We start from the raw sequence: 11,364 nt of genomic DNA, 5'->3' as shown, positions 1-11,364 counted from the left end.
AATACTTTCTGGCAGAGCAGCAGGCACAAAATTAGCTGCTACATTAAACTGCCAAATCTCCTTTACTCCTTTATTAGTTGCATTTGGTGATGATGAGGAGCGAGGCATTAACCGGTCCCTGATGGATAAAGAAACTATTACTCTGCTTTCTCTTTGCAGCAGGGAGGAGGAAATAGGTTTTATTACAGAGATTTCCTTGAAGACATTCACTTGACTTTGTGGCATCAGAGACGGAAGAGAAATGAAGAACACAGAAATCTTGGCACAGCAGGAGAGATTGCGCACAGATAATAAAAAAGAGAAGTACCGGGTCAACGGGGATCTGGAATGTACTTAGGTGATTGAATCCCTGCATCGGGTCGAGGCTCTGACGATCTGCTGGGCTCAGCATCACAGCCAGGTTCTCCATGCTAGCAGTGCAAGCCTAAACCATGAAACTTCCTGGGGTCAAAAGGTTTGATTCACCAGAATGTCATAGAGCAGAATAGAGATAAAAGGTTATTCAGTCCTTTTTTTTTTTTTTTTTTTTTTTTTCTCCTTTTTTCCCCCTCAAACTAGACCTTTAATATATTTACCCCTCTTCATCTTAGATCCTGGCTAACATGGCGTGGCCCTCCTAAAGGTAGGAATGTACTGGAATAGCCCATGCCAACTGCTGTTTCCACGTCCCGAAATATCCATCAAGGGTCACGGACCAAAGTCCAGCGTATGAGCTGCAGATGAAAGTGGTGGTGAGGGAACGGGGCAGGCTGCCAGCTGGGTGATTAGGTTGCAGGACACGCCATGGCCACAGTCTGCCACCTCTGCTCCAAAAAGGGCCAAAACGGAGAGAGGGATGGGCAAGAATCTTAAAAAGCACTCTAGAATGAAATGTTGAACTTCCTAAAGCATAATCCCAAGTTCCTGAGTTTTCCACCCATTTCCCAGCAACATAAACATGGCCTGGAGGCAGATGTCCAAGACGCCCACAGCTGACAGGAGCGGGAGGGCATGTCTGGCACGGGGATGGCCTAGACATGGTGGGGGGCCAACGTCCATGAATAAATGTAGGGTGGGAGCTGGAAGAAGTACCCTAACCGTTAGCGAAAAGAGGTCCTGCACGAGGCAGCCAGAAGCGAGGAGCCAAGCTGGTGAGCACACAGCTGCCAAAAGTTTGTGGTGGCCCAGAGAGGCATGGGCTGGCCTCCATGGCCCACCTGGGCCTCCTGCCCTTCATCACTGAGGGGCCATCCTCATCTCCCTCATCACCAGGAGGGCTCAGAAGGAAATCAGCATGAAACCATCTCTGCCCATCACTTCTGACACTGAGGGGAGAAGGCACAGGCTGGAGGCCCGATGAAGCCCTCCTGGTCAGGGTGGATTTGAACCTCTTGTGGGAGAAAGCAGAAGCAAGGGGAAAGGCTGTACGGACTGGTGCAGCACCAGGGAGCAAGGAGGCTGCTTCATCCTGGAAACAGCCGGTGCTGTGCCCTGCGCTCACCCGAAAGGACCCAAGGCAAAGAGCTGCAGGAAGGGCAGCCTCCTCCATGCATAATGCAGCCCAGGAGGGCAGCACCTCCCCGGCTCAAACCCCAGCAGGGTGTGTGACAATTCTGGTGAGATGAGCTTCCTTCCCAGGACATGTCCTCCCAGAGCCCAGCTGAGGCTGGCTGCTGCTTGAGGCACCGTCCTGCAGCCCCAGGACCTCTCCCCAGCTCGGCTGCAGCCTCTCGGCCTCGCTTTCCCCGTCTGCAGCGCAGAGCTGAGGGTAATTACAGCCCCTAGAGCAGAGCTGCGTGGCTTGGCTTTCCTCCTATTTCCAAAACGCTCCGAGATGAAAGGTGCTTGAGAGAGCAGGGTATTGTTATTACTAATAATTACAAAAATTAACCAAATATTTGTCTAACAGCATCCCTCCCCGCTGCTGTTTTTTCACGTAAAACACACACCTGCCCCGGCTGCCAAACCAAAGCCCCAGACTCGCTGCGTTAGCCCTCCAGTATCGAGAAGGGGGGCAAAAAGCGCCTTGGGTCTGAAAAGGGTTGTCTGTTCCAGCAATTAATTTAATTGGCCTAAAAATAACCCAGGTACACTGCGGATCCAAATTGCTTGCTGACAACAAACCCAAACAGGGCCCACGGGCAGCCAGGCAGCGGGTTCACCGCCGCTGCCGAAGCTGCGGGGCCGATCCTGGCACCGAGGGTTTTTTTTTTTTTTTCTCCTGGTATGAGCCACCGCTCGCTGCTGCGGAGCCGGGCTCTCGTAAAACGTTTATCAATGCCTGGGCATCTTCCAAACTGAGAAAGGGTGCACGCGGAGAGAAGTCTCCCCTCGCAGTCAGCAGGGACTGGATTTCATCACTCGTTTTAATTCACGTCCTTATAATTTTATTGCCTTTCCCCCCCCTGTTTTCTAATAAGCTCCTCTAACACCTAATAAAATCAGTCCTTTTCCCTTCTACTTACCTCCCCCTGCTGCCATCGCGATTACCTAGACAAGAAAAATACAGAGCACGGGGTCCTGCCGGCTGAGGTTTTAGTGACTGATTTCAACCGACGTGAGCAGAATCGGCAATAAACTTCAATGTCATGGTATTTTGATTCCTCCTTCTTCCGTATCCCATGAAATATCTGAAGGGGACAAACGCCAGGGAGTGAGAGGAATTCTTTCGGGTCGCATAGCCAAAAATGAAACTAAGAGAGGAGCCATTTCCAGAGAGGGAGATGCAGTCAGCTGTGCCATAGTTATCTGTAATAGATGGCATTTCTCACCGACGCGATCTCTATTATCCTCCTATCTCAGCATCTCACAGCCCTCAATAGATTCTTCCTCCCAGCATCTTTGCGAGGCCGTGCCATTGTCTTATCCATATTTTACCAATTGGGACCAGAAGCATAAACAGGCCAAGACCCAGCTCCCCTAACCTACTTTGGCACCCAGTTCCCACTGTCGTAGTCTAAAAATCCATCTGTATTCTGGTCACTAGGCCACGTACCCGTGAGTTTATTTGTGAAGGTAGATAAAATGCTCTGTGACCACAGAGAGTCAAACAAAGCTCGTAAAAACCAAGTTTGTTATTTCCTGCTCTGCTTTCAAAACAAAACACAATAATTTTAGCAGACAATTAAACTCCCTGATTTCCAAGGGAGGAAGGCACACAAATACTTTTGAGGATCTGAGCCCACATGATTATGTAAGGAATTAGCAGGAGGGAATTAACCCAATCGCTGGAGCATCCTTGTAGCGAGGCTCTCATCCACACTCAGGGCTGCTTCAGGGGGACGCACCAGAGAGAAATATAAATCCCCAAAACGCTTAAAATTCAAATCGGGGAAATGCCAGAAAATGCCACGACGTTGCTCCAGGCCGGGGCATCTCCGCCCCTGCCATCATGCTGCTGTTTGCACTGCCTGAAGCCAGCAAAAACAAGCCCAAGTCCTTTGCAGGCTCCCTCTCCGACCCATGGGACTGGGTGGCGAGCCTGGGGGCTCGTGGTCCACGTGTGGCCCCCTCCCTCAGCACCCAAGGAACATTTTTCAGGGGTCCAGGAGTGCAAAGGCACTCACAGCAAAACACGGGGATGAGGCAGGAAGAGTGCAGGGTTTCCACATCTCGGCAAGGAGCTTGCATTCCTCCCTCCAGCCTGGGGCTGCTTATTAAATATGCTGTCATATTAAAACAGAACTATTACGAAAAAAAAAAAAATAGAAATGAGCAGGATTTGGGGAAGCAATGGGGTAGGCTGTGGGCCTGATCCTGCTCTCCCTGGGGCCGGGGCAGCGAGGGGCATTTTAGGTGAAGCTCAGGGAAGACGAGGAGCAAAGCAGGTCAGCAGCAGGTTCCTCCGTCCCAGCCAGGGTGGGATAGAAAGGAAACCTGGCCGCTTTCCCATATTTCACACCGTTGCAGCCCCATTTATCACCCTGGAAGTGGCGGGATCACTCGCACGAGCAAGGGCTGAGGCAGCCCTGGCAGCACGGAGCGTGGCCGGGGGAATTTGGGAATTAAACCCGTGGCCGGGACAGCAGCAGCCCCACGCACGGCCGGCGATGCCAGCACCCCGTCCCCACTGTACTGGGAACCTCCCGCAGCCCTGGGCTTCACCTGGTGTTTAATGATTCACCTCCCCAGCAGCCCGCCTGTACCTTTGTAATCTTTCTGAAGGTTAACTTGTTGATCCTGGAAACTCGTCTTGAGAGAGCGAGGCAGGCAATTTTTCAGAGAGGCTCGGAGGGGAAAGTATCGTGTTTTCTGATGAAAAGTGTTTTGTTTTGTTTTGTTTCTTGAAGGAGGAGGAAGGAGAAATAAATTGCAAAATTCATAGGGGCCGATAAGACTTTGGAGAGAAAAAAGAAGAAGGGGGGAAAAAAAAGAAAAGAAATATCCACAAATAAAAAAAAAAAAGACGAGGGGAGAAAAAGCAGTTGGGTTCAGTTTCCAGCTCCTTGGAGAGGTTTTATTTCTGCTTTATAGGAATTAAAAATATATTTGTCATTTACTAGATTAAATAAAAATAATCCTGGAGTTAAAATATTTTTAGGACTTGAAGAGTTACATTCTTATGGGCAATAATCTATTTGTATACTCTAATGGAGTAACTGGCAATTTCATACAGCTCAGAGATCGATCCTTCCCTATTTGCCATGTACCTATGCAAATAAATATCCCATTCGATTCATGTCCATATCATAGAATCTGCCTGGTTCTTTCTGAGTCCTTTAATATTTAATTATTAAAAATAAGGAGAAATCCCATGGGCACTTTAGCCTCAAAAAATAGCTGGCTTATTCTTGTCATTTGAGAGTAACTGAAAAGGACGGGAAAATCTAATTCTTTTTAAGTCCTAAAACTGAAACTCAAATAAGAAAAAAAAAGAATGAGAAGAAAAAGTCTTAAAACCCAGGAACCAGCAACCCCCCCTTCACATGAATATTCTGCTTTTTTTTTTTTTAATGTAGCTATTCATAGTCATACCTAAATGTAGTCTATAAATCTACTAATATATTATTTAACACTCTAAATACTGGTATAAAAAATATAAAATAATTTGTTGGTAATGCATTTAATTGAATTCTTTTCAGAGACAGTTTGTTATTGCCAGCCATGCTTTTAAAGATAGTACAGAGAAATAAAAGAATTTCAGGAGGCAGTAAAACAAATAATTACCATTTTCATCATTACTTCCAGATACCCTCCCACCCAGTCACTAAATCCTTTAAGTCTAAATCAAAGGGTTTCACTGAAATAAAATGTGCAGATCATTTCAAAGAATATAAAAATTACGCTGATGCTTTATTTGAAGAGAGAAATTGAAATTCCCGCAGCACTCGACTGGCTGAGATGTCCGAGGAGCTGTTAAACCCCCCTGCTGCTGCAGCCTGAACTTGAGAGGCCTGTTTGCAAACCATCAGGATCGATGCAAACCCCTCTTTTAATTTCCATTTTTCCGGGGCTTGCATTCAGGCTCCCTGCAAAACTTTGAGGCTCTGTCCTTTTTCTTAGGCTCTCTTCTGCATTTTGATGTCAAGGATCTGAGAAATTCTTGAACAGAAAAGAAAAAAAAAAAAAAGAAAAAAAAAAAAAAACAACAACAAAGCTATTAACCAGCCAAAACATTTATTTTATTTTTGTTTTTCCAACAAAGCAACTTCTTTTGCATTAGGTTTGAGCAACTCCTTATCAGAGAAGTATCTGTGGGGGTTACTGAGGTTTTTCTAATGTCGACAGCTGAAAGCTGACAGCTCTGCTGCAATGGGAGAGGTCAGCGTCCCCGCGCAGTGCCAGGAGAGGGATTGAGCACTGCCACCGGTCACACGCTGAAGATTTCTGAAGGTGCCAGGATGAGAAAAATGTGGGGAAAAGCAGGCGAGCTGGGGACATGGGGCGGGTTGGGGACGTGGGACAGGTGCTGCCATCAGGCACGCGAAGGCTCTCTGGCACGGCCCCGCTGAGGCACTCCCAGACTTTGGTCCATAACTGGTTAAAAATTGATGGGGAGCGGGCAGGGGTGGGCAGCAGTCCTCGGGTGCAGCGCCTGGCAAAGCTGGGGCTGCTTGAATCAAATCCCATCTAAATCAGAGCTGGGGCACGGGCAGCGAGGGCCGTCGGCGCTCTGTTGCACGGTGCCGGCACGACGGCAGGCTTTGCACCCTCTCCGCGGGTAAATAATGTTTACTCGCCCTCGTCCTGAGTGCTTGTGAGATTAGGCAGGCAGGCAGGCAGGCAGGCAGCTATCTCGCTCCTTCGGCTACACGGGAGGAAAGTCGTTTTTTTGACAGGCAAGTTTGCACTCTCTCCTGGCAGTGGGAGCTGAGGAGATTCGCCAGTTATTCGGGCAATTTCACAGGAATACGTGCTGGGATTTTATCTGAGTGCAGCGGGACCACCTTTATCATAATGCTCTTTTTGCGGGATATTGATCCGAGAGGTGTTTATTGCCCCAAAGGGGGCATCTGCATGCTTGTGGCACTTGGCACGTAAGAGGCAACACTCTCAGACAGAGCAATGCCATCGCACAGAGGCTGGGGGCACCCGGGGGCACCCCTCCCTGCTGTCCCTCCCTCTGTCTGTCCGTCCGTCCCTCCGCTCATCCCGTCCTCTGTCTGTGTCCCTCTAGGAGATGCCACGCTGTCACCCAACACCTCTGCACGGGGCGTGATGGGGGCAATAAAAATGGGGCTGGGGGCTTGTGGAGGGAAAGCTTGGGGTGGCAAGGAGCAGGGAGCTGGGGGGTTTGGCTCAGGTGTGCCCAGGGCATGTTGGAACAGCCGGGCCCTGCCACGACATTCAAGTTTTTCCACTTCAGTCCTTTCGCACACAGCGAGGACCAAGCCAGATCACAAACACTCCAATTAAAACAAAAAAAAAAAAAAAAAGAGAGAGAGAGAGAGAGAAGAAAGCAAGAAAAAGTGCCCCGATGCACATCACGATACTCCACTCCCTGCCATTTACATGTTCCTTCTTCCCTCCTCACGGAGCTGATGGCTCTTCCGATACCGAGGAAAACATTTTGTTCTGCGCGAGGGCTGAAGCCTGCACATGACCAGCGAGAGGCGGCAGCTTGTTTAGCTCGTGGAGTTTATTTTAATTGCGGCCTTGTTTTGTAATGAGCGCGGCCGCGGCAGGGGGAGCCTGCTGGGAGCAGGGGGCTGTTCCGGGGGAGTTTCCCTTATCAATAAAAAGGAGTCTCAGCTATTTAAATTTACTAGCACCGGATGGGATGCGTGCTTGCTGGCTTGGTTTGCGTGGAAGTTACATCTTGTTCATTACAGGTTTCGGTGGCCAACAGGGACGGCAGGGCAGGGAGCACTGTCCCTGCTGAGCGCTGGCCTCCCTGGCCCCAGCCTCTGTCGGGGAGGAAGGAGAGGAGCTGATGCTGACAGGCAGAAAGGAGCCCGGTAAACTTGAGCAGTTTGTTATGATGATGCATGAAAAAAAAAAAAAAAAAAAAAGAGGAAAGAAAAAAAAAAAGAAAAAAAAAAGAACCCCCATGTGATTTTTATGCAAATCAGGTGAATGGACGGTTAAAAAAACCCTAAATGTCAGGTAGATAAGATCGCGTACACCTAGAGCAGTGTCATGATATTCTTTTGTACGTTACATTCATACTGGAAACCAAAACGTGTTACAGAAATCAGACACCCACAAAAAGCTCTGAGATTGCACTGCGAACAGGTTCCTGCAAAGCACCAACCTCTGACAAAAAAGAAATAGTAAAAAAAAAAAAAAAAAAAAAAAAGTAGGTTAGATTAGAAAACAAGATAGTTGGGCTGAACCAGGGAATACAGTGTCCCTGTGCAGCGTGCGGCCCGGCCTCGGGCACACACCTCCATGTGCGCCCAGCTCCCTTCCAGCAGCGTCCTGCAGGCTGCGGCCGCCACCGTCCCCTGCTGCCTCCGGGTGCTCCTCTTTAAGGCTGAACAGCCCCCTCCCAAACACGGCTTTGGGGTCTGCTTTTTGGCAGGGGGCTGGAGGAGGCTCGTGGCCTGAAGGAGTTAATTTCTGAAGGGCAAAGTGATCACGGGGCGCTGTTTATGTCCTGAGCTCAGGCGCTTCTTGACAGGGTCACCTGTGAAGAGGTGCGGGCTGCGGGGATGCCTCGAACCCACCGACGTGAGGGGAGGTCCCGCAGCCCCTCGCCTCCCACCCCTGGCTCTGAAGGTCCCCATAACAGAACTGTGGCCTGGCAGGGGATCAGAAAGCGTCCCCAGTGTCACTCAGCCCAGCAGCTCGGCCGGGGCACATCACCCTCCGTCATGCCCAGCACGGCTCCGGCCCTGCAGAAACGCTCTGCCAACACCACAGGGACCATTTTGTGGCAGCAATGCCCCCGTCCTGGCATCACTGAGAGGCACCGGGGTTGCAGTCCCAGCTCCGAGGAGAGGCTGCCCAGGGCTGGCTGCGTGATGTGGGCACGGGGGGCCCTGTGCCAGAGGGGTCCCGGCAGCCCCGCTGCCCCTCCGTGTGCTGCGAGCTCGTCGTCGCCTTCCTCTTGGGCAGCCGCCACCGGCTGCAAAGTGACCGCCCCGAGACAGGGCCGGCGGGCACCCAGCTGGGCCAGGAGAGGGGCAGGAGGTGACAAGGCCTCGTCCTGCCCGGCACGGATCCCTCTGGCCTGTGGGTGACAGGCACGGCGAGGGGGATCCTGTGGAGATGTCCCCTTCCCTAGCACCCCGGAGCTGCCATCGCTGCTTGCATGGGGTGCTGAGGCTGTGGTGGGAGACAGCGTGGGAGCCCCACGGGTGATAGAATAGAGGGATGAGAAGACATGAAGCTGCGGAAGAAATAAAAAATATAATAAAAAAATAAAGAAAAAAACACTCTATGATAGCACCCAGGCCGAGCAGGCACCCGCCAAGTTCCCGGCCCAGCGGGGATGCCGGTGGGTGACCTCCACATCCCCACTAAAGGGGGGGGGGACACGACGCAGACCGAGGCAGAGCCAGCCCCCCTCGCAGTGCCACCAGAGCAGAAGTCACGCCTGACCCCGGGGCTCTGCAAAAACCCCGCTGCGAGCCCTCTCGCCCTGCCTAACTTTCTGCAAGCGTTGCGTCCAGCCAGGCACAGGGGCCGGCTAAACCGAAAGCGTCACGCTGCAGAAAAAATGACAAACAGCAAGGAACCTTTTTTTTTTTTTTTTTTGCTCTTCTCCTTAACCCCTCCACCCCCCCTTAGGCCTTTTAATTTCCGTGCTGTAAGGAAGCACAAGCCCGGAGGGCAGTCGGTGCGAGTGGGTCCCACGAGCCGGCCGCTCGCAAACACCTCCCGAGCCTGCTCCCGGGGCCCGGAGCCTCGCACGGCTCCGGCCGTGCTCCCTCGCTGGGAATCCCATCTTGCTTTTTTAACTACAGCTTTCGAGCATATCTGAACCATCTCAAGTGTCTCGGCAGCACCGTTCCGATCTTGCCACCGGGCTATTTTTAATGATAAGATGAGTCGGATTAGCAGAACGGCTTTCTTCTTATTCCCCCCCCCAACCACCACCACCACCACCACCACCACCCTTCCACTCCCTGACTTTAGAGCAGGCACCGAGCATTTCGGCTCCCGAGCCCGGCTGCAAAACCCAAATAAAGGCAGCACCCGGCACGCAGGAACTTCCCAGCAAAGGCACCCGTTTCGTGGGGCTCGGCGGTGACTGAATCAGTAGCTCGGAGCGACTGTATTAGCGGAGGAGCGAGGGCACCGTGACCCGTGGTGGTTATTCTCATAAACAAATTTCTATTAATTGCAACGGGAAAGGCAGCCCGGCCCGGAGCGTGCCCTCCCCCTGCTCGGCCACACCGGGCAGCCAACAGCCGAAAAAGTGTTGGGGCAAACGGCACAGCGGGTTGGCGATGTGCTGATGCACCCCCCCCCCAGAGACAAACCCAAGCCGCAGGCCCCAGCGCCGGCACGGTCGCTCGAAATAAATACGCAAGGCTCGAGGCTGGAGAAGTATAAATCTCTACAGATTTACATACAGGGCGATACATTTACATACAGGACCGGAGCAACGCTCGGGTGGCGGCCCCCTCCCACCACCCCCCTCCGTCCTCGCCCTGCAGAACCCAACTGGAAGAAGGGTTTGCAGAAGTCTTCGCCTTATCCCCACCGCCTCCCCGCAAGGGCCAGCGCAGGCCTTCGCCCTCCCCACTTTACACCCGGCAATAGGAAGGGGGAAAAAGTGCCCGGAGAAAAACCCCAGGCAGCCCAAGCTTGTCAGGAGGAGCCGCCGGTGTTTTTGAACCCCAGCAGAGATTCGCGGAGCAGCGGAGGAACGCGAGGATGTGAGCACTTACAGGCTGGGCTGCAATAAGGAGCACAAGAGCTACAGAGAATTAACCCACCGCTCGGGAGTCCTGGGAAGGAAAAGAGCGAAAGCGTCTGAAAATAAAGGAAAATAATAAGGGAAAAAAAAAAAAAAAATTGACATCGTCATCCTTTCTTTTTTTTTTTTTTTTTTTTTTGCCTCCTCTCCTCCTCGAGAATCCCAGCATCAAGGAGCAAAGCCGAAAAAAAATAAAAATGCAAAAAATAAAAAATAAAATAATAAAATAAAAAAGAGAAAAAGAAGCGCGTGGGGGTGTGGGGGGGGGCTTTCAGGAAAAAAGCTTCTGGCCCCAAGAGTAAATCCCATCTGAGGCTGCGAGCCGAGCGTGGATGTGTTTGTAAAAAATGAGCAAAAAAAAAAAAAAAAGAGGCAACGGAAGGAAAAATAATGAAAAATGCAAAATTCCAGTGCAGTGCTGCAGGATCCAGGCTTTTTCTTTTTTCTTTTCTTTTTTTAAAGGGGGGGGAGGGTTGGTTGTTGGCATGAGAAAGTTGCCCCCACACACACACACAAAAAAAAAGGATAGAAGGGAAAAGGAGAAAAAAAGGAGGGAAAAGGGAAAAAAGGGGGGAAAGGAGGGGAAAAAGGGGGAAAAGGAGGAAAGGGGAAAAAAGGGGGGGGAAGGAGAAAAAGGGAAAAAAAGGGGAGAAAAAGGAGAAAAAAATGGAGAAATAAAGGGGATAAAAGGGAAACAAGGGGAGAAAAGGGAAAAAAGGGGGGGAACAAGGAAAAAGGGGAAAAACAGGGGGAAAAAATACAAAATAAAAAAAAAAAAAACAAGAAAAAAAGGGAAAAATGAAAAACCAAGTTAAAAAAAAAAAGGAAAAAATGAATTATTTAAAAAAAAAAAAGCCTATATTTTTTCACACGCCCTCCTTCCCCCCTGCGTTATATTTTTGGGGGGGAGGTAAAAGGGGGGGGGGTCCACGTGCGCTCAGCCCCGTCCCCGCTCTCGCACCCGGGACCCCCCTTTAGCGTCCAGCGCGGCTCTCGCGCGCGCGCGCGCGCTCCCCCGCGCCCGCCCGCCCGACCGCGCGCGCGCGCGCGCGCTCTCGCCGCCACCCCGCCGCGCC

The sequence above is a fragment of the Anas acuta genome, chromosome 9 (genome assembly GCF_963932015.1).
Source record: "Anas acuta chromosome 9, bAnaAcu1.1, whole genome shotgun sequence".
Lineage (NCBI taxonomy): Eukaryota > Metazoa > Chordata > Aves > Anseriformes > Anatidae > Anas > Anas acuta.
The sequence above is the reverse complement of the archived record's forward strand: the minus strand, read 5'-3'. Positions refer to the sequence as shown.